Below are 20,811 nucleotides of genomic sequence, written 5' to 3' on the forward strand. Positions count from 1 at the left end.
TTAGTGCCAGCGTGAACATGCATTGAATCATAAGTGACATTGTTTTGTAAATTAATGCAGTAAAGACCATTAGACAAAATACCATTCCCAACATAATCCGATTTATAGAATAGACTGAAAGATTTTTCTGAAAAGTTAAAGGAATATCCAAAAGGTACAAGCCTTGAAACTGAAATCAAGTTTCTAGAAAAACTTGGAACATAGAAGGTCTTTTCTAATTCTAAAACAAATCCACTACTTAAAGTTAAATAACATGTTCCTATAGCTTCCACATGCGAGCCCATCTTGTTTCCTGATAAGATGCTTTGCTCACTTCCCACTGGCTTCCTTAGGTTTTGCAAACCCTGCAAGGAATTCGAAATGTGAATTGTTGATCCAGAATCAATCCACCATGTGTCAATATTAACGTTAACCATATTAGATTCATAACAAACAAATGAGATTAAATTACCTTTGTCCGCAAGCCATTTATGAAAATTGGCGCATTCCTTCTACATGTGTCCCTTTTTTTTCAGAAAAAACACTTGGAATCCTTCTTGATATCGGCTTGGGGAGGTACTTTACCTTTCCCTTTCCGATTGGCTTGAGATTTTCCCTTTCCACGCGTTTCCAACATTGCACTCTCTCCCAGTTCCATCACCAGTCTCTCTTCCTCTTGAACACACATGGTCATGAGTTCATTAATCGACCATTTATCCTTATGTGTGTTGTATGAGATTTTGAAAGGTCCATATTGGTGCGGAAGGGTGTTCATGATGTAATGCACTAGGAAGGACTCCGATATATCAACCTCAAGTTTCTTCAATTGAGCCACAGTGTCCCTCATCTGCATGATGTGCTCGCGCACACCTTTCACACTGGTGAGCCTTAGGGATGAGAACTTCATGATTAGGGTGCTTGCTAGTGCCTTGTCTGAAGTGACGAATTGATCATCAATGGCCTTCAACAAGTCTCGAACCTTTTCATGCTGATCAATGGAACCACGAATACCAACTGAAATTTTAGTCTTAATGAACATCATGCTTAGACGATTGGATCGCTCCCATCGTTCATAAAGCGTGATGTCCGCTGCAGTGCTGGTATTAGTGAGTGCTGGTGGTTCATCTTTCCTAATAGCATAGTCTATGTCCATCCACCCCAAATGAAGGAGAACCCTCTCCTTCCAAACCTTATAGTTATCTCCCTTAAGTTCGGGAACGTCACAACGAATTTCAGAGAAATTTGCAGGTTGTACTACTGCATCAAAATTAAAAATCACATGCTTACGTTAAAATTGAGGCTTAATAAACTTTCATGTTTTACCAATGTAAATCATGCTCAAAATTGAATCTAATGACATAAAAATCACCTGTGGGCTAAATTTTTAATTCAAGCAGATTCAATTATTCATTGTTTTGAACTTTATGATAAAACTATTAATTCATAACTCCTATGGGTAGGTTATGAAATTTTATCCTAATTAATTACATAAATATAATAAAAATTCCTGTGGGATAAAATTTATTATATTTAGTCTAATTAATTACAATTTAATGTCTAAATAATCTTTATGTGATCTAACCAATCAAAATATATAATTTTATTTAATTAAAGATGCTGTGGCTATTCTCTAATTAATTAAAATTATATGGATCACTAGACATTATTTTTTACATAAGTTGCATAAACAAAACTTAACCAGAGTAAAAATAATGTTTACTGAAAGGAGTAAGTCAAAATGACATTTTAAATAAACTCCATATAACTGTTTCTTGCAAAAAAAACTGCCATAAATGTCAGCATTACGGTAAACAACAGTAATAATTCTTCACAAAATCAAAATTAAAGTTAAAGCAGTCAGCATTACCATAAATGACTGCAAATTGATTGTTCAATTTATAAACAAAACCCGGAGATTGACTGAAGTAGCATTGATCTAGTTTGCACTTGCATAACAAATGCAGTTCGAAGGCTAGCTGGCTTGACTTCAGGCTCCGTCCTTAAGTTTATAAAACAAACAAAAATAGACCAGCAAACAAGCTATTTTGCTCACAAGATAAATTAAATTTAAATTAAATTTCAACAATGCTAAATCTGAACTTCATGCGGAATAAACATAGAATCAAAAACTGAATGCCCAAATGAGAAATAAACCATTTCTTATTTCTTCTTTAATTACAAATGTTCATTATTATAAATGTAAGTTCAGCGTAAATTTTACAATAAATATGTAATCAATTATAAAATTTACTTTGCATTGTTGATCAAATTCCCAGCTATTTCCAAAATCTACGATATTCCTAAATCTTTCAATTATAAAATCTAGCTTTCCATAAAGGGAGGATATTCCTGAATCTTGATGATATACTTCACTTTTTAAAAATTATTTACGATACGAAATCAGAAGCAGAGACGTATTCGAGACCTTAACTTCCCAGCTCGAAACAAAAACCTTTCTGAAAACAAGATTTAAAGGGGGGGGGGAACCCATTCGATATTTTCCAACCCAGCTGATGGATGGATTCTCATCCGAAAGCTGTTTGATCCATACATCAAACTGTATGTTTCACCAGGAATAGGTAATATAGTTACTTCAAAAATTTGCGTAATGATAGAACAAAATTACAAACTGGTTAATTATTCAATCCTCTGCTTTCAATACACCATGGACCTGGTGAAACCGTAACAAGATTCTCTTTTGGTAAAAACTAAAACAATTTCATTCTCTTAAAACAAAAGCAGGGGGCCTGGAACTCTTCTTTAGTCTATTGTTCTACTTATAGGAAATTGAAAGTCGGCAGACTATTCTTTCTTTAGCTCCATTAAAACTGGAAGGCATTGAAACAGTACAGATCTGCCATATCAGAACTAGCTCACAAAATGTCCATTTTGAAAAATCGGGGAAGGAGGCTAGGATCAGAATGTTTAATTACACGGCGTCACAATCGGCATTTACTTTTGAACCTGTAACTTTTAGATGCTGGAAAATTGTTTTGACGCGCAGATAATTTTGAACCTAGACTGTGCTGTTAGTTTTGACTAATTTCCATATAATCATTAACGCGCACAAAAATTACAAATACAAAGCACTTCAAAGTATTCGAATCGCACACCAAGGCAGAGATAAATGTTATGGCTCTGATACCAAATGATAATTTATCAACAACGATTCTATATGCGGAAAAAACTTAAAGAATCGTAAAACTGGAATGAAGGTTTAATGCCCAGAAAATAAGTTACCTCCAGCCATTGATAACGTTCTTGCTGCAAACCACAGTCCACTTGCTTCTTTACTGAAAACAACGCTCCAGCTTCAATCCAAGCAAAAGAAAAGAATACAGAAAGTCTGAAGGCACTTCCAAGCTCTGCTCTCTCAGCTAGATGGTGTAAAAACTGAAGGGGATTGAGATACAAGCTTGGGGACCAAACAGATAAATTTATAGCCAAGCTTCCATCAAGCTTCTGATGGCTATGTGTCAGGTGTTCCACAGATCAAGGTAGAGAACTCCAGATGGAGTAATGGACCACTTCAGTAGCTCCCAACAATAAATTTATTAACTGCAGTTGATTTCCTTAATTTAAGGAAATTACTGCAGTTGGTTTCCAGAAATTAAGGAAAGACTGCAGTTTACTTCCATAATTGTAGGCAGCAGTTGTTAAAAAAAAAATTAATGGAGCTTAACACTCCTTTCTATTCGACTACCACTTTGTTTTGGATGTCCTAGGGGTCGATTTTGTGCTTCCCCTGTATTTCACCGTCGACCGTTCTCATGACAGATCAAATGTAAACAGAAAGATTTTACATCTGTCATCTATCACAATATCACTGCAATCAGAACAACCTTAGCGAAACAAGATTATGCTTCACCCTAAACTTAAAAGAATAGGGGATTTCCCTATGGCACCCGTGGAGTTTAGAATGAAAATAATGGGAAGACTTCGGTAGTTGTTTACTCACCGGAATCACATTCATCTAGTGATTAGGGATCATATCTCACTCTTCCCAAAACAATTCTACAAGGTGATGCAAAATTCTCATCTTATGAATAAGCATACTCATCTTCTGCTTCAAAATATAGAGAACAAGAAAGAGATCACAACATCCTTCACCCAACATTACTGGAAGAAATATCAACATTCAAGTCTAGGCACTAAATTTCAGATTTCATCAAAAAAACATGACATTAAGATATTACCTCTATGAAATCATGTGAATACATCTATAAAACGCTAGTCTTTTCTCCATCAACATCCATTGCATGATTTTGATGTGTCCTCTTGAGATAATTTCTTCTTCATCATTTCAACACAACTTCTCATCATTGATATATTAATGCACACTAGGCCCTTGATTAATGCATGCTCCAAGCACATTTTTGTGCAACGTGCCCACTTATAAGGTATTCCACACCAGCCACCTCACCATTAATGAGGGTTGTTGTTAGAAATTATTAATTAGAAAATATGTTGAAGTTGGGGTTGTAGCGATAATCCCAAAATATGATTAGAGTGTTAAGCTCCATTCAATTTTTCCCAACTTCTGCCTACAATTACGGAAGTAAATTGCAGTCATTTCCTTAATTTCTGGAAACCAACTGCAGTAATTTCCTTAAATTACGGAAATCAACTGCAGTTAATTAATTTCTTGTTGCGAGCTTCTGAAGTGGTCCATTACTCCATCTGGAGTTTTCTACCATGATATGTGGAACACCTGACACATAGCCAACAGAAGCTTGATGGAAGCTTGGCTATATATACTTCTGTTTGGTCCCCAAGCTCACTATCTCAATCCCCTTCAGTTTTACACCATCAGGTTGAGAAAGCAGAGCTTGGAAGTGCCTTCAGATTTTCTTATCTGGTAGTACATGCAATACACGCCGTTGTTGCAACCAGCTGATTGCTCTGTTCGCTGTTATGTTGCCTTTCATTTTCATTCATTCGACTCACCTACTTCATGTCCACCACATTGATAATGGACTCACGGCGCTCTGCGTGATCCCACTTCCACTTTGAATATTTTTTCCTATATTTCTCAGCACTTGGATGTTCTTTATTGGAAGTCGTTCCAAGTACCAAAGATAGCTTCGGACCATGTATGGTGAAGCCCATACTCTGATCAGCGAAGTGGCATTTGCATTTTACAATTAGTTTAGCAGCAACAAATTCCCCTCTCGCTATTTCTTATTTTGAGCGCATAGAGAAACTGTTCCCAAGAGGTTTTGTTCTGCGTTAAGCATAAATTGAACAACGGAATTTCAGGCATTTCGTTCTTAGGATAGCTTTTGGCTTCAGTGGTTTTGAAATTATTTAAATCTTCTTCAAATTGCTGGTTTGATCGAGCAAACAACGCCTGCAAACTCAGCACTGGTGGAGGCTTCCAGAATCCAAAATTATTACTGGTATTAACATCAATGGCTGGAGGTATTTATCCTGGGCATTAAAGTTTCATTTTTAGATTCTTTAAAGTATTTAATTCCGCATGTTAAGAATCGTATTTGTGCTATCATTTGGTATTAGAGCACCTTAATTTATCTCTGCCTTGGTGTGTTCTGCTTACCAAATCATGTTGTTATGAGAACGGAAATTACAGTCCATGCTCAGAAATCTAAGACATCTTAGAATTGTTGGAATTTTTCCGTGATGATTTTTAATATTATGGTTAGTTACAGTGTGTAGCCCTCGACAGTAAGGTTGGGGATAAATTAGTGCATATTTTAATTCTCGCCTTGGTTTTCTTGGTCTCCATGAAGTTTCTGTGGACTAAGAACAATACGTTTCCCCAAAAATATCGACTATTTAAAAAAAAATGTTTTATATGGTTTTCATTAAAAGGAATTTAAGGTTTATTTAAAATGTCATTTTGACTTACTCCTTTCACGAAACATTATTTTTACTCTAGTTAAGATTTGTTTATAATTTTATAAGTAAAATTTTAAGTGTTTCGTCAGTGCGGTAATTGTTTCCGCTTTTCATATTTTTAAATTGCTTCATATTAAACTGTGTATACGCCATTTCACTTAGCATGAAATTCGAAATACTGTGTATAGTTTTGTTTATGCAATTTATGTAAGAAATAATGTCTAGTGATCCATATAATTTTAATTAATTAGAGAATAGCCATAGCATCTCTAATTAAATAAAACTATATATTATGATTGGTTAGGATCACATAAAGATTATTTAGACATTAAATTGTACTTAATTATACTAAATATAATAAATTTTATCCCACAGGAATTTTTATTATATTTATGTAATTAATTAGGATAAAATTTCACGACTTACCCACAGGAATTATGAATTAATAGGTTTATCATAAAGTTCAAAACTATGAATAATTGAATAATTGAATCTGCTTGAATTAAAAATTTAGCCCATAGGCAATTTTTATGTCATTAGAATCAATTTTGAGCATGATTTACATTGGTAAAACATGAAATTTTATTTAAGCCTCAATTTTAACATAAGCATGTGTTTTTTTTAAATTTTGATGCAGTTGTACAACCTGCAAATTTCTCTGAAATTCGTTGAGATATCCCTGAACTTAAGGGAGATAACTATAAGGTCTGGAAGGAGAGGGTTCTCCTTCATTTAGGGTGGATGGACATAGACTCTGCTATTAGGAAAGATGAACCACCGACAGTCACTAATACTAGCACTGCAGTGGACATCACGCTTTATGAACGATGGGAGCGATCCAATTGTCTAAGCATGATGTTCATTAAGACTAAAATTTCAGCTGGTATTCGTGGTTCCATTGATCAGCATGAAAAGGTCCGAGACTTGCTAAAGGCCATTGATGATCAATTCATCACTTTAGACAAGGCACTAGAAAGCACCCTAATCATGAAGTTCTCATCCCTAAGGCTCACCAGTGTGAAAGGTGTGCGCAAGCACATCATACAGATGAGGGACACTGTGGCTCAATTGAAGAAACTCGAGGTTGAAATATCGGAGTCTTTCCTGGTGCACTACATCCTGAACACCCTTCCGCACCAATACGGACCTTTCAAAATCTCATACAACACACATAAGGATAAATAGTCAATTAATGAACTCATGACCATGTGTGTTCAAGAGGAAGAGAGACTGGTGATGGAACTGGGAGAAAGTGCAATGGTGGCAACGCGTGGAAAGGGAAAATCTCAAGCCAATCAGAAAGGGAAAGGTAAAGTACTTCCCCGAGCCGATATGAAGAAGGATTCCAAGTGTTTCTTCTGTAAAAAGAAGGGACACATGAAGGAGGAATGCGCCAAATTTCAGAAATGGCTTGCGGATAAATTTAATTTAATCTCGTTTGTTTGTTATGAATCTAATATGGTTAACATCGATATTAACACATGGTGGATTGATTCTGGATCAACAATTCACATTTTGAATTCCTTGCAGGGTTTGCAAAACCTAAGGAAGCCGGTGGGAAGTGAGCAAAGCATCTTATCAGGAAACAAGATGGGCTCGCATGTGGAAGCTATAGGAACACGTTATTTAACTTTAAGTAGTGGCTTTGTTTTAGAATTAGAAAAGAACTTTTATGTTCCAAGTTTTTCTAGAAACTTGATTTCAGTTTCAAGGCTTGTACCTTTTGGATATTCCTTTAACTTTTCAGAAAAATCATTCAGTCTATTTTATAAATCTGATTATGTTGGGAATGGTATTTTGTCTAATGGTCTTTACTGCATTAATTTACAAAACAATGTCACTTATGATTCAATGCATGTTCACACTAGCACTAAAAGATGTGTTACTAATGAAGATTCCTCTAAATTATGGCACCGGAGACTAGGTCATATCTCCATAGAAAGAATTAAAAGATTGGTAAATGAAGTGGTACTTAATACTCTGGATTTTACTGATTTTGAGACTTGTGTGGACTGCATAAAGGGAAAGCAGACCAACAAGTCAAAGAAAGGTTGCAATAGGAGTTCGGACATATTAGAGATCATACATACTGATATATGTAGTCCAGACATGGACTCACATGGTCAGAGATACTTCATCTCCTTTATAGATGATTACTCACGATATATGTATCTCTACATGTTTCATAAAAAGAGCGAAGCATTAGATGCCTTTAAGATCTTTAAGGCTGAAGTAGAGAAACAATGCGGCAAACAAATTAAGATCGTGAGATCAGATAGAGGTGGAGAATATTATGGTAGATACACAGAATATGGACAAGCACCTAGGCCATTTGCTAAATTTCTTCAAGAGCATGGGATTGTTGCCCAATACACCATGCCTAGTTCACCCGACCAGAATGGTGTAGTAGAAAGAAGAAATCGAACATTATTGGACATGGTGCGGAGTATGCTTAGCAGCTCCAATCTTCCTAAATCCTTGTGTACTGAAGCACTTAAGACGACAGTGTATATATTAAACCGAGTTCCAACCAAGGCGGTTCCTAAAACACCATTTGAATTATGGAAAGGTTGGAAACTGAGTTTGCGACATATGCGCGTTTGGGGATGCCCGTCTGAAGTGAGAATTTATAATCCACAAGAGAAGAAGCTGGACGCAAGGACCATTAGTGGGTATTTCATTGGATATGCTGAAAGGTCTAAAGGTTACATATTTTATTGTCCATCTCACAGCACTAGGATTGTGGAATCAAGAAATGCAAAGTTTCTTGAAAATGACTTGATCAGTGGGAGCGATCAAACTAGGAACATAGTTTCTAAGAAGGATCATTTAGAGTTTCAACCTTCCATCTCAAGTGATAGATTGGTCATTGCTCACAGCACCCCTCAAGTACAAATTGGTGGTGAACAACCAATTGTTGAAGTTCCACAAGCTGCTGACGATATTCTAGTAGATCAGGGAGTTCAAGAGTTGCCAAGAAATTTTGAACAACAAGTTGAACCACATACTTCTCAGGAAGATGATGGCACAAAATTAAGAAGATATAGTAGACCAAAGAGATCAGCAATTCCTGATGATTATGTTGTGTATCTGCAAGAATCTGACTACAACATTGGAGCCGAAAATGATCCCGAGTCCTTTTCACAAGCCATGAGTTGCAAAGAATCAGAATTATGGTACGATGCCATGAAGGAAGAGATGAATTCCATAAAGAGTAACAAAGTCTAGGATCTTGTTGAGTTGCCTAATGGTGCAAAATCCATTGGATGTAAATGGGTCTTTAAGACAAAGAAAGACTCATTGGGCAACATTGAGAGATACAAGGCAAGACTTGTTGCTAAGGGATTCACTCAGAAAGAAGGAATCGACTACACGGAGACTTTTTCTCCTGTATCTAAGAAAGATTCCTTGCACGTTATTATGGCATTAGTAGCCCATTTTGACTTGGAGTTGCAACAAATGGATGTGAAAACGACATTTCTTAATGGAGATCTAGAGGAGGAGGTTTACATGAAACAACCTAAAGGATTCCCCTCTAGTGATGGTGAGCGATTGGTTTGCAAGCTCAAAAAGTCATTATATGGTTTAAAACAAGCAACCCGCCAATGGTATTTGAAATTCCATAATGTAATTTCTTCTTTCGGTTTTGTAGAAAACATCATGGATCAATGTATATACCTGAAAGTTAGTGGGAGTAAAATTTGTTTTCTTGTTTTATATGTGGATGACATTTTGCTAGCAACCAATGATAAGGGTTTGCTACATGAGGTGAAACAATTCCTCTCTAAAAATTTTGATATGAAGGATATGGGTGAGGCATCTTATGTCATTGGCATTAAGATCCATAGAGACAGATTTCGAGGCATCTTGGGTCTATCACAGGAAACCTATATTAATAAAATTTTAGAGAGATTTCGGATGAAGGATTGTTCACCAAGTGTAGCTCCAATTGTGAAGGGTGATAGGTTCAGTTTGAACCAATGCTCGAAGAACAACTTTGAAAGGGAAAAAATTAAGAACATTCCATATGCTTCTGCTGTCAGAAGCCTAATGTATGCTCAAGTTTGCACAAGACCTGACATTGCATTTGTTGTGGGAATGTTGGGACGATATCAGAGTGATCCAGGTTTAGACCACTAGAGAGTTGTAAAGAAAGTAATGAGGTACCTTCAAGAAACCAAAGACTACATGCTTATGTATAGGTGGATGGACAACCTAGAAGTAATTAGCTACTCAGATTCTGACTTTGCTGGATGTGTTGATTCACGCAAATCAACATCAGGTTACATTTTTATGATGGCCGGTGGAGTTGTATCATGGAGGAGTGCCAAGCAGACCTTGATTGCCACTTCCACTATGGAAGTTGAGTTCATCTCCTGTTTTGAGGCTACTTTACATGGTGTATGGATTAAGAGTTTCATTTCTGGGCTTAGAATTATGGATTCTATCTCTAAGCCATTGAGAATATATTGTGATAATTCAGCTGCTGTTTTTATGGCTAAAAACAACAAAAGTGGGAGTCGAAATAAACACATCAACATTAAGTATTTAGCTATAAGGGAACATGTTAAAGAAAAGAAAGTGGTCATTGAGCACGTCAGCACTGAGTTGATGATTGTTGATCCTTTGACTAAGGGCATGCCACCATTTAAATTCAAGGATCATGTAATGAATATGGGACTTGGTTCCATTATGTAGTTTCTCATTGTATGGACAATGTTATTTTAATGAAATTCTTAATTATTGTGATGTTTTTCTCATATTTATGTGCACCTTAATTTGATTTGAGAAAACTCATTTGTGTAGGACCAGGAATAAACATAAGGTTTATTCATTAAGAAATTGTTGCCACATAAATTATAATAAGAATAAATACATAGTAATACATGGAAGATAATACTCATCATTAGAGGACTTATCGCCATGATTCATGTATCTATTACTTAATACAGATTATCAATGGGTTTTAAGATGAGACATTAAGTTTGGAAGTATGGACCAAGTGGGAGAATGTTAAGCTCCATTAAATTTTTCCCAACTGCTGCCTACAATTACGGAAGTAAATTGCAGTCATTTCCTTAATTTCTAGAAACCAACTGTAGTAATTTCCTTAAATTACGGAAATCAACTGCAGTTAATTAATTTCTTGTTGGGAGCTTCTGAAGTGGTCCATTACTCCATCTGGAGTTGTCTACCATGATCTGTGGAACACCTGACACATAGCCAATAGAAGCTTGATGGAAGCTTGGCTATATATACTTCTGTTTGGTCCCCAAGCTCACTATCTCAATCCCCTTAAGTTTTACACCATCAGGTTGAGAAAGTAGAGCTTGGAAGTGCCTTCAGATTTTCTTATCTGGTAGTACATGCAATACACGCCGTTGTTGCAACCAGCTGATTGCTTTGTTCGCTGTTATGTCACCTTTCATTTTCATTCATTCGGCTCACGTAATTCATGTCCACCACATTGATAATGGACTCACGATGCTCTGTGTGATCCCACTTCCACTTTGAATATTTTTTCCTATATTTCTCAGCACTTGGATGTTCTTTATTGGAAGTCATTCCAAGTACCGAAGATAGCTTCAGACCATGTATGGTGAAGCCCATACTTTGATCAGCGAAGTGGCATTTGCATTTTACAATTAGTTTAGCAGCAACAAATCCCCTCTCGCTATTTCTTATTTTGAGCACACATAGAAACTGTTGCAAGAGGTTCTGTTCTGCGTTAAGCATAAATTGAACAGCTGAATTTCAGGCATTTCGTTCTTAGGATAGCTTTTGCTTTAGTGGTTCTGAAATTAATTAAATCTTCTTCAAATCGCTGGTTTGGTCGAGTGAACAACGCCTACAAACTCATCACTGGTGGAGGCTACCATAATCAAAAAATTATTACTGATATTAACATCAATGGCTGGAGGTATTTTTCCTGGACATTAAATTTATCTTGGGCATTAACGTTTCATTTTTAGATTCTTTAAAGTTTTTAATTCCGCATGTTAAGAATCGTATTTGTGCTATCATAGAGATAACTGATCTGTTTGACTCTCCCAAAAACTAATTAACCTCGACTAGCTAATCCAAATAGGCTAATCTTGAGAGGTTCAGGAACCTTGTCATGAGCAGATTGGACAGATAAGTTATGCCACTGAAAATTCATGCCTTATTATTTACTCCTCCATGGAGACAAGGCAAGCCCCACTAGGCCACGACAAATCAACCTCACTTTTGTTAGCCCGAGATGCTAATAAGACGAAGCACCTCGAGTCTGGTATATTTCCTTCTAGGTCTTGAAGAAGGCCTATTTTCTATAGGTAATTATTTTTGGTGTATTGATCTACTATTTGCTGCAAAACGAAGACTCAAATAATTGTTTAGCGAAAATTCTTTGTAATTTTATTGATAATGAAAATTGAATAGGATTTACAATAAATATCCAATCATTTGATTACGGTAGTTGTCTACTTTCCGAAAATTGCATCACAAAACAAAAACACATCTACATAAACACAAAAAAAAGTTCCAATCAAAAGTCATTTATGATAGAGCAAAGAGCATGGACCAACTTACTACCACAACATTAAATGGTGTAGATAAAAAGCTTTTATAATATGTTCCTTTCATGCCCACATTATCAATATGCTCTAATTCCATGAGTTAGTAAACGGGGATCATTTTTGAATTCAAATTTTGTTAATTTTAGGTATGTTCTGTGTTGAGAGCAATTTACCTCAATTTTTCATTTTAGCCCAATGACAATATTCAGATTAGTAATCACATCAGCATGATATTAAAGTGCAGATAAAACATAAACATAAACATCAGAAGACAAGCCAAGATAAGAGGAAACAAGATGTGGCACCAACCAGGGACAAACCCCAATGTGGGGATACCCTTGATCAATTCTTCTTATATTCTTCAATAGTTCAACAACGAGAGAGATAATACAAATACATTTGAAGTCAATACTAGACTTGCCAAAATAGGAGATCAAACATCAGAGATATTCACCATGAAGATGACACAATAAATCTGATGACAAGGATTGAAGATATGTAACAGATGATAGGTCTAGAACATCTCAACCAATTTCCCCAAAATATTGAATCTTTCCTTCTATAAAACTCTTCCTCCTTTGCTGCTTCACTAATCATGTCAAGGCTACTAATCTGGCAACTTGTGTATGCTGAAGCATATCTTGGCAAACCTAATCTCTAGTTAGGGCATAAGATATGAGAGCTACTGCACCCTAAACATACTCCACAATCCACCTATTTACTACAGATATCCTTCACACTGATCTCCAATGATACGCTACCTTATAGGGTTTGAACACAACACTTAAATAGGCCTCCAACTGCTGGCGATGGCCTGCGACCTAGCCCAATAGTTGACTATAGATTTTTTCCCTTCACACAATGACCCAATCAGTGTTTAAACAATAGTCTCAAGCACCTCCTTATTGTAGATTCTCCTTCACTTTAAATTGAGCTTAGGAACAATACTAATATGCCCAAATAGCCTTGCTATCACCTACAACAATGTGACAATATCACAAATCCTCCACGCTATAATATAATTACCCTTTCTACGGTTTAGATTCACTTTCCTTGCTACACCTAAGGGTCCTTTCATTCTGTGATAAGGGATCCTTTAAGTAGTGGCTGTAGGCCTCATTACACTGTGGATTAGGGCCTCACAAATTGCCGCTAGGTGAGCTGTGTATGACAACAATTAGGAGCCTCTTCAAAACCTGCGAATGAGTCTTCTCTTGATAGCGGATTAGGGTAGCTATTGCTGTGGAATATTGACCTATATTTATGGCAGAATTAGTCCCTCTTTTCTATGCGGCTAGGGCATGGCTTGCCCCTCCTTTCTTTGCGACCATATTACTCCTTGATTGGACTATGAATGAGGGCTCTTCAAGAGTAGTAGATCAAGCCTGTGGTTAGGGAAATTAGGAATGTGGATATTAACCTTCTTTTAATCCACCTTCAATTTGGTTAGGACAATGGCTAGATGCTCCTCTTGGCTATGGATTAAGGCCTCCCCTTTACTGCATATAAGTGCCTCCTCTTGCTACATAAAAACCCTTATTGGCTACGGCCTAGGGCACCCTTAAATGCTACGACTAGGACACCCTCAAATGTTGCAAATAGAATCCTCCTCTAGTTGCATATAGAACCCTCCTTGACTGCGGATATGGAAAACATATGAATCTCCATAGACAACGTATAGAAGTGTCTCCTAGGACTACGTAGAGCCTTCTCCTTTTGAATGCATCTAGGGCTAGGGCTAGATCTTCTCTAGGGCAGCGTATTCTCCTATAGATCTCTCCTACCACCAAAACCCAAACAAGTGGAGAGAGATCACAAGAGATGTGTGTCAAAATGACTTGAAGACCTCTTCTATTTATAATAAAACATTGAGGACACGTGGGGGTAATTTGGTTGCTGGCTGACCTTGACGAATTGTCACATAACACAAATAAATTCATATCTCCATGAATACATGTCAGAATCGGATGATCTTTAGATACATCCTACACCTCTCGATGAGAGGAATCCAAGAAAAATATCAGGTGCCATGAATAAGAAGACCCACATGGAGTTTGTCCCTATTTTCCAATTTTAACACTCGCTATCAACTAGGGAGAACTCCATCTGCTAATCTATTTGCTAGATTGTACTATCTCTGCCATCAACGCAATGCCCTGCACTGCTCTGCTGAACTATGAAGAATAAGATGTGATTGAGAATGTATCATACCATTCTCTATTGACCCAAAGTTAGTCCCATATAAAGAGAGTGTCTCATACCACTCTTACTGATCCAAAATTAGTTCCTAATAAAGAGAGTGTCTCATACCACTCTTACTGATCCGAAATCAGTTCCAAATAAAGAGAGTGTCTCATACCATTCTTACTGACCCAAAGTCAGTTCCGATTAATCCCAGACCAATATCATCCTAGCATAGGGAGTACAGTAGTACACGATGCATCCATCAGTAGTACTATGGTCCCTATTGTCATTTCCCTGCTCATTGGCTAGATGAGAGGTACTTCCCATGAGTCCCAGACTGCATGGGTAGGATGTCTCAGTAGGAGAAGGATGAACCACTCATCCGGCCTACATGTTGCCATGGGGTATCCCAGGGGAATGCTAAACCACTCACCCTGTACATAACAAATCACTAGGGGAAGGCTGAACCACTCATCCTATGACTGTGTCTCAACAGGAGAAGGATGAACCAGTCATCTTGCCTACATAGAAAACCACTAGGGGAATGTTGAACCACTCACCCTATGGTTTCTCATCACTCCAAGAAGTACCCCCAAGCCCCCTGGAGCTCCTAGAGCTCAATGTCCATATCATACAGGACCCTGAGGAGAGGGTCTCTCCATGACTCCTAGTCATTCTTGGAAAGTCAATAATTTTACCTTTTCTTAGGGCTTCTACAGAATATCAGCGACCTACACATGAATCCCAATGTGATGGAGCCTTATTTCTCCTTGTTGTACCACATACTAGATGAAGTGGTACCTGATGTCGATATGCTTGGAGTGATCATAGAACACGAGATTCCTCAACAATCAAATCCCACTCTGGTTATCATAGAAGATCATGGTGGTATCCAATACGTGTCCAAACAACTCATTGAAGAGCTTCCTCATCTAGGCAGCCTCACACGAGGTCATACTCATAGCTATGTATTCAGCCTCAATGATGCTCAAAGTAACCAAATTCTGCTTCCTTCTCATCCAGGTTATCAAAGTAGAATCCAAAGAGAACCAAAACCTAGAAGTGATCTTGCAATCCTCCACACTACCTGGCCAATAAACATCAGAATAACTATGCAGCCTCACATTTTCAACAGAGAATCTCACTCCATGTGAAATTGTGCCCGAAGATATCTCAAAAGATTCTTGGCACCAATCCTATGAGGCTTAACCATATATGAGCTCAACATGCTAACTGAAAAACATATATCTGATGGGAGTTCACCAAGAACATCAATGCTACTATGAGTTGTCGAAACTTAGAGGCATTTACCAAATCAGGTCCGATAACACCACCACATAACTTATTAAAGTTAAGTTCCATCGAGGTAGTCACAGACTTGCAGTCCACCACTCCAAATTCAAAATCCAACTCCCTCTTACTTTTTCTAATGAGGGGGTATGTACCTGATAGAAAGAGGTTGTCCTCATAAGGTATTGGTATGATAGGTCTATCATCCACAACCTTAAATCAAAGGTTTGGATCAGCTTCACTCCTAGTGAATCTCAACTTCATCAGATAGCTATCAATCCTCTCATACCAAGCTTGGGGTGCTTGCTTCAAACTATAGAAAGCTTTCTTCAAACTACATACATGAGATTCCCGATCATGAATCTCAAACCCCTCAGGTTGATCCACGTCTGAGGGCTTGCTATTATATGAGGGGAATGGTTCACTTGTAAGTTTTCCTTCGGTACATCTCAGACATGCACCTTCATGCTCTTCTTTGAATTCAGGCATCCTTGTCACCATCTGTCTCACATCGGGTAGGGCCTTACCATGAAGATGAGTAGACCTTCGGTGCCATTGAAGAGATGAGTCACCCTTCATGGTCCCTAATGGAATTCCTGCAACTTGATACAAATTGTCAATCCTGAACCCAAAAGTAAAATCATCTTGAAAATTCCTTTTCCAAATATGTGCTTTTCCATCGATGAATTCCACCTTGTAACCTTTGTCTACCATCATTGAAATGGACACCAGGTTCTTCTTGATATTAGGTACATAAAGAATTACCCTGATCCAATTGAATAGTAAAATTCCCTACACCCTTTACAGGATAGGTGGCATCGTCTCCAACAATAATCTCCAAGCTTGTTTCCTTCTCTATCAGATTAGAGAGAGCTTCCTTATATCCGGTGAAGTGCCTTGAGGCACCACTATCAATAAGCCAATTTCCAAAAGAGTCAAGAGGAGAGGTAGTGAAGAGGGCTGATATAAGATAATACTCCTCTTTCTTATCTGAAACAACATTTGATTCTTCATACCTAGAGTTCCTTGCTTTCTTGAAGAGTCGGCCATTTCCATGATGTCTTGCATTCCTTTTTCCTTTTCCATTGTACTTGTCATTCCTTCAATCATTGAAGATGCCCTTAGAATGACTGTGATCATCAAAATAAGATGTGTCCCTTCTATTTGGACACTCCCTCGCAAAATGGTCAAACTTATTACAAGCAAGGCATCTGACCTTCCTTCCACCCTTCGATCTGGACTTTCCATTGAAGTGACCTTTAGGTAGGCCACCAGACATTGTCAGTGGAATCTTTGATAATATTCTTTACTTTGACTTCACCCTTGGTGTATTTTTTATTTGGAATAGTCGGTGCATTTGATGGAGGCTCAGGGATTTTACCCTTCACGAAATCCAGTACTTCTTGCTCTTCCAATTCAGCCGAGAAGTGGGATGAGGAACCCATTGAGCCTTTGACCTTGTCTAACTATCTTTGATGATTGCTCTTTCACTCTTTCTTGGGCTTTGTCTTCACCTCACCTTTGATACCATGTTAATTTTAGGTATGTTCAATGCTAAGAGCAATTTACTTCAATTTTTCATTTTAGCCCAATGCCAATATTCAGATTAGCAATCACATCAGCATGATAGTAAAGTGCAGATAGAACATAAACATAAACATCAGAAGAAAATCCAAGAAAAGAGGACACAATATGTGGCACCAGCTAAGGACAAACCCCAATGTGGGGAAACCCTTGATCAATTCTTCTTATATTCTTCAATAGTTTTTCACAGAGAGAGATAATACAAATACATTTGAAGTCAATACTAGACTTGCCAAAATAAGAGATCAGACATCAAAGATATTCACCATGAAGATGACACAATATATCTGATGACAAGGACTGAAGATATGAAACAGATCATAGGCCTAGAACAACTCAACCAATTTCCCCAAAATACTGAAGCTTTCCTTCTATAAAACTCTTCCTCCTTTACTTCTTCACTGATCATGTCAAGGCTGCTAATATGGAAACTTGTGTATGCTAAAGCATATCTTGGAAAACCTGATCTCTGCTTAGGGCACAAGATCTGAGAGCTACTACACCCTAAACATACTCCACAGTCCACCTATTTACAATGGATAGCCTTCACACTGATCTCCAATGATACATTGCCTTATAGGGTCTGAGTGTAGCACTTAAAGAGGCCTCACACTACTGGCTATGGCATGCGGCCTAGGCCAGCAGTTAACTGTAGCTTTTGTCCCTTCAAACAGTGACCCAATTAGTCTTTAAACAACAGTTTCAAGCACCTCCTTATTTTGGATTCTCCTTCCCTTTAAATTGATCTTAGGAACAATACTAACATGCCCAAACAACCTTGTTGTCACCTACAACAATGTGACAATATCATAGATCCTCCATGCGGTAATATAATTACCCTTGCTATGATTTAGATTCACTTTCCTTGCTGCGTCTAAGGGTCCTTTCATATTGTGATAAGGGCTCCTTTAAGGAGTGGTTGTAGTCCTTCTTACGTTGTGGATTAGGGCCTCACAATTTGCGATTAGGTGAGTTGTGTATGACAACAATTAGGAGCCTCTTCAAAACATGCGAATGAGTCTTCACTTGACAACGAATTAGGGCAATTGTTGCTGTGGAATATTGGCCTGCATTTAGGGTACCATTAGTCCCTCTCTTCTCTACAACTAGGGAATGGCTTGACCTTCCTTTCTTTGCGGCAAGATTACTCCTTGATTAATCTATGGATGAGGGCTCTTCAAGAGCAACAGATCAGGCCTGCGGTTAGGGCACTTAGGACTGCGGATATGAACCTCCTTTTAGGCCTCCTTCACTATGGTTAGGATAGTGGCTAGATGCTCCTCTTGGCTGCAGATTAAGGCCTCCCCTTTACTGTGTATAAGTGCCTCCTCTTGCTGCATAAAAACCCTCATTGACTGTGTCCTAGGGCACCCTTAAATGCTGCAGCTAGGGCACCCTCAAATGCTGTGGATAGAAGCCTCCTCTAGCTTCATATAGAACCCTCCTTGACTGTGGCTATGGACAGTGTATGAATCTACTTAGACAATGTATAGAAGTGTCTCCTAGGACTACGTAGAGCCTTCTCCTTTTGACTGCGTCTAGGGCTAGGGCTAGATATTCTCTAGGGCAACATATTCTCCTATAGATCTCTCCTACCACCAAAACCCAAACAAGTGGAGAGAGATCACAAGAGATGTGCATCAAAATGTATTGAATACCTCTTCTATTTATAATAAAATGTTGAGGACAAGTGGGGGTAATTTGGTTGCTGGCTGACCTTGACGAATTGTCACATAACACAAATAAATTCATATCTCCATGAATACATGTTGGAATCAGATGATATTTAGATCAATCCTACACCTCTCAATGAGAAGAATGCAAGAAAAATATCATATGCCATGAATAAGAATACCCACATGGAGTTTTTCCCTAGTTTCCAATTTTAACAAATTTGCTCAACACGATACAGGGATGAAGATGAAGAAAGTTACGCAATAAGAAAAAGCACCTGCATGCAAATTTGGGTAGTCTAATTGGAAAAAAAACCATACCAGAATATTACGTCATTAGACAGTATAATTTTTATTAAGTATGAAGAATAACAACATAATCTAAGCTCGATAGCCCACTTAGTCTTCACTAAATAAAACCTGATACCATATGATCGTCCAAATCAGTTGTAGTTGATGCCCTATTGAGAAATCCCATAGAGAAGGGACAATTGGTATATTAAAAGTTCATATTTATATACTTATAATAACATGCTATGTTTTATATGGAAACAATGGAGTTTTCCCAAGTTCTAAGTCCATTTGTAACCGGATATTTGGTAGGGAATTGTTTGACTATTCTCCACAATCAGAAATATCACATCCACTTCGAGAGAAACCAGAGCATCTGAATAATGGATTAGTTTCTCCCCACCCTACTGAAATAGTTGTCTATTAAACAAGGGTCCGATGTACTACACATGCATCTCATCGACATAGCTAGGGTTTGATGACATTGATCGCTCAATATCTATTCACTCACTAAGGAATAAATCAGTACCGAAATTCTTCTCCATCATTTCTGGTTTGGAAATAGCAATAAGTGCTATCTTGACGAAGCATATTATAATGACTTCCTTTTCTTCCCTCCCGATCGAAACATCTTGGGATCCGGTTTCCTTATTAACGTATTTTCGAAGTAGAAAAAAATGAATCCTTTTATTCTTTCCCTTTTCTCTATCCATTGGATCATGACTTATCCCACGTTAGCATGCCCATTTATTTATTCCATTTTACAGAAGAAATGGATGAATGAAGAAATCCAGTAAAATAAAAAATGTAATGAAAGGTTGATTGGCCGAACAAGATTCAGTTTGAATAACTTTGGGACAACACAATTAGATACATTTCCCTTCTACAGGTGTCTGGAGTCCTACAGTTTAGGCTACTTACTGTCATTTCTAAAAAGAACAGATAGAATTTTACTTCGATGTCCTTGCAGGATGTCAAAACAAACTCTCGAAAAGGAAAAATACATGGATGAGGGGACGCTAAGTTAAGAAATCGGCACAAATATAGAGAACTATGAAGTACTGCTCCACTATGTTGTGTTAGTTAAACAAGTTTTACTTGCAAAATTGGAAGTCCTAAGTGATTTACTCCAAGTATTCGTTAATAGAAGAATCCAGGTGACAGGAAATGACCAACCTAAACTCATAGTCTCGGCAAGGAATCACACATAATTTTTCTAGATTTTCAAAATACAATTTAAATTATTCAGGCCGAGGGTGATTGAATTTGCAGAGCAACAACTACCTTTGACTCGAGTGAATACCAATTATGTAATAACCTTCACCCTAGAGGCATGGTTGTAGTTTCAACTTGGTCTTAAAATCTGTACCTCTAGTTGTTTTGGTTCATGTTGT

This window comes from Pinus tabuliformis, chromosome 1_2, assembly GCF_031772625.1.
Source record: "Pinus tabuliformis cultivar Carrire ecotype Pingquan chromosome 1_2, CPIR1, whole genome shotgun sequence".
In the NCBI taxonomy this organism is placed as follows: domain Eukaryota; kingdom Viridiplantae; phylum Streptophyta; class Pinopsida; order Pinales; family Pinaceae; genus Pinus; species Pinus tabuliformis.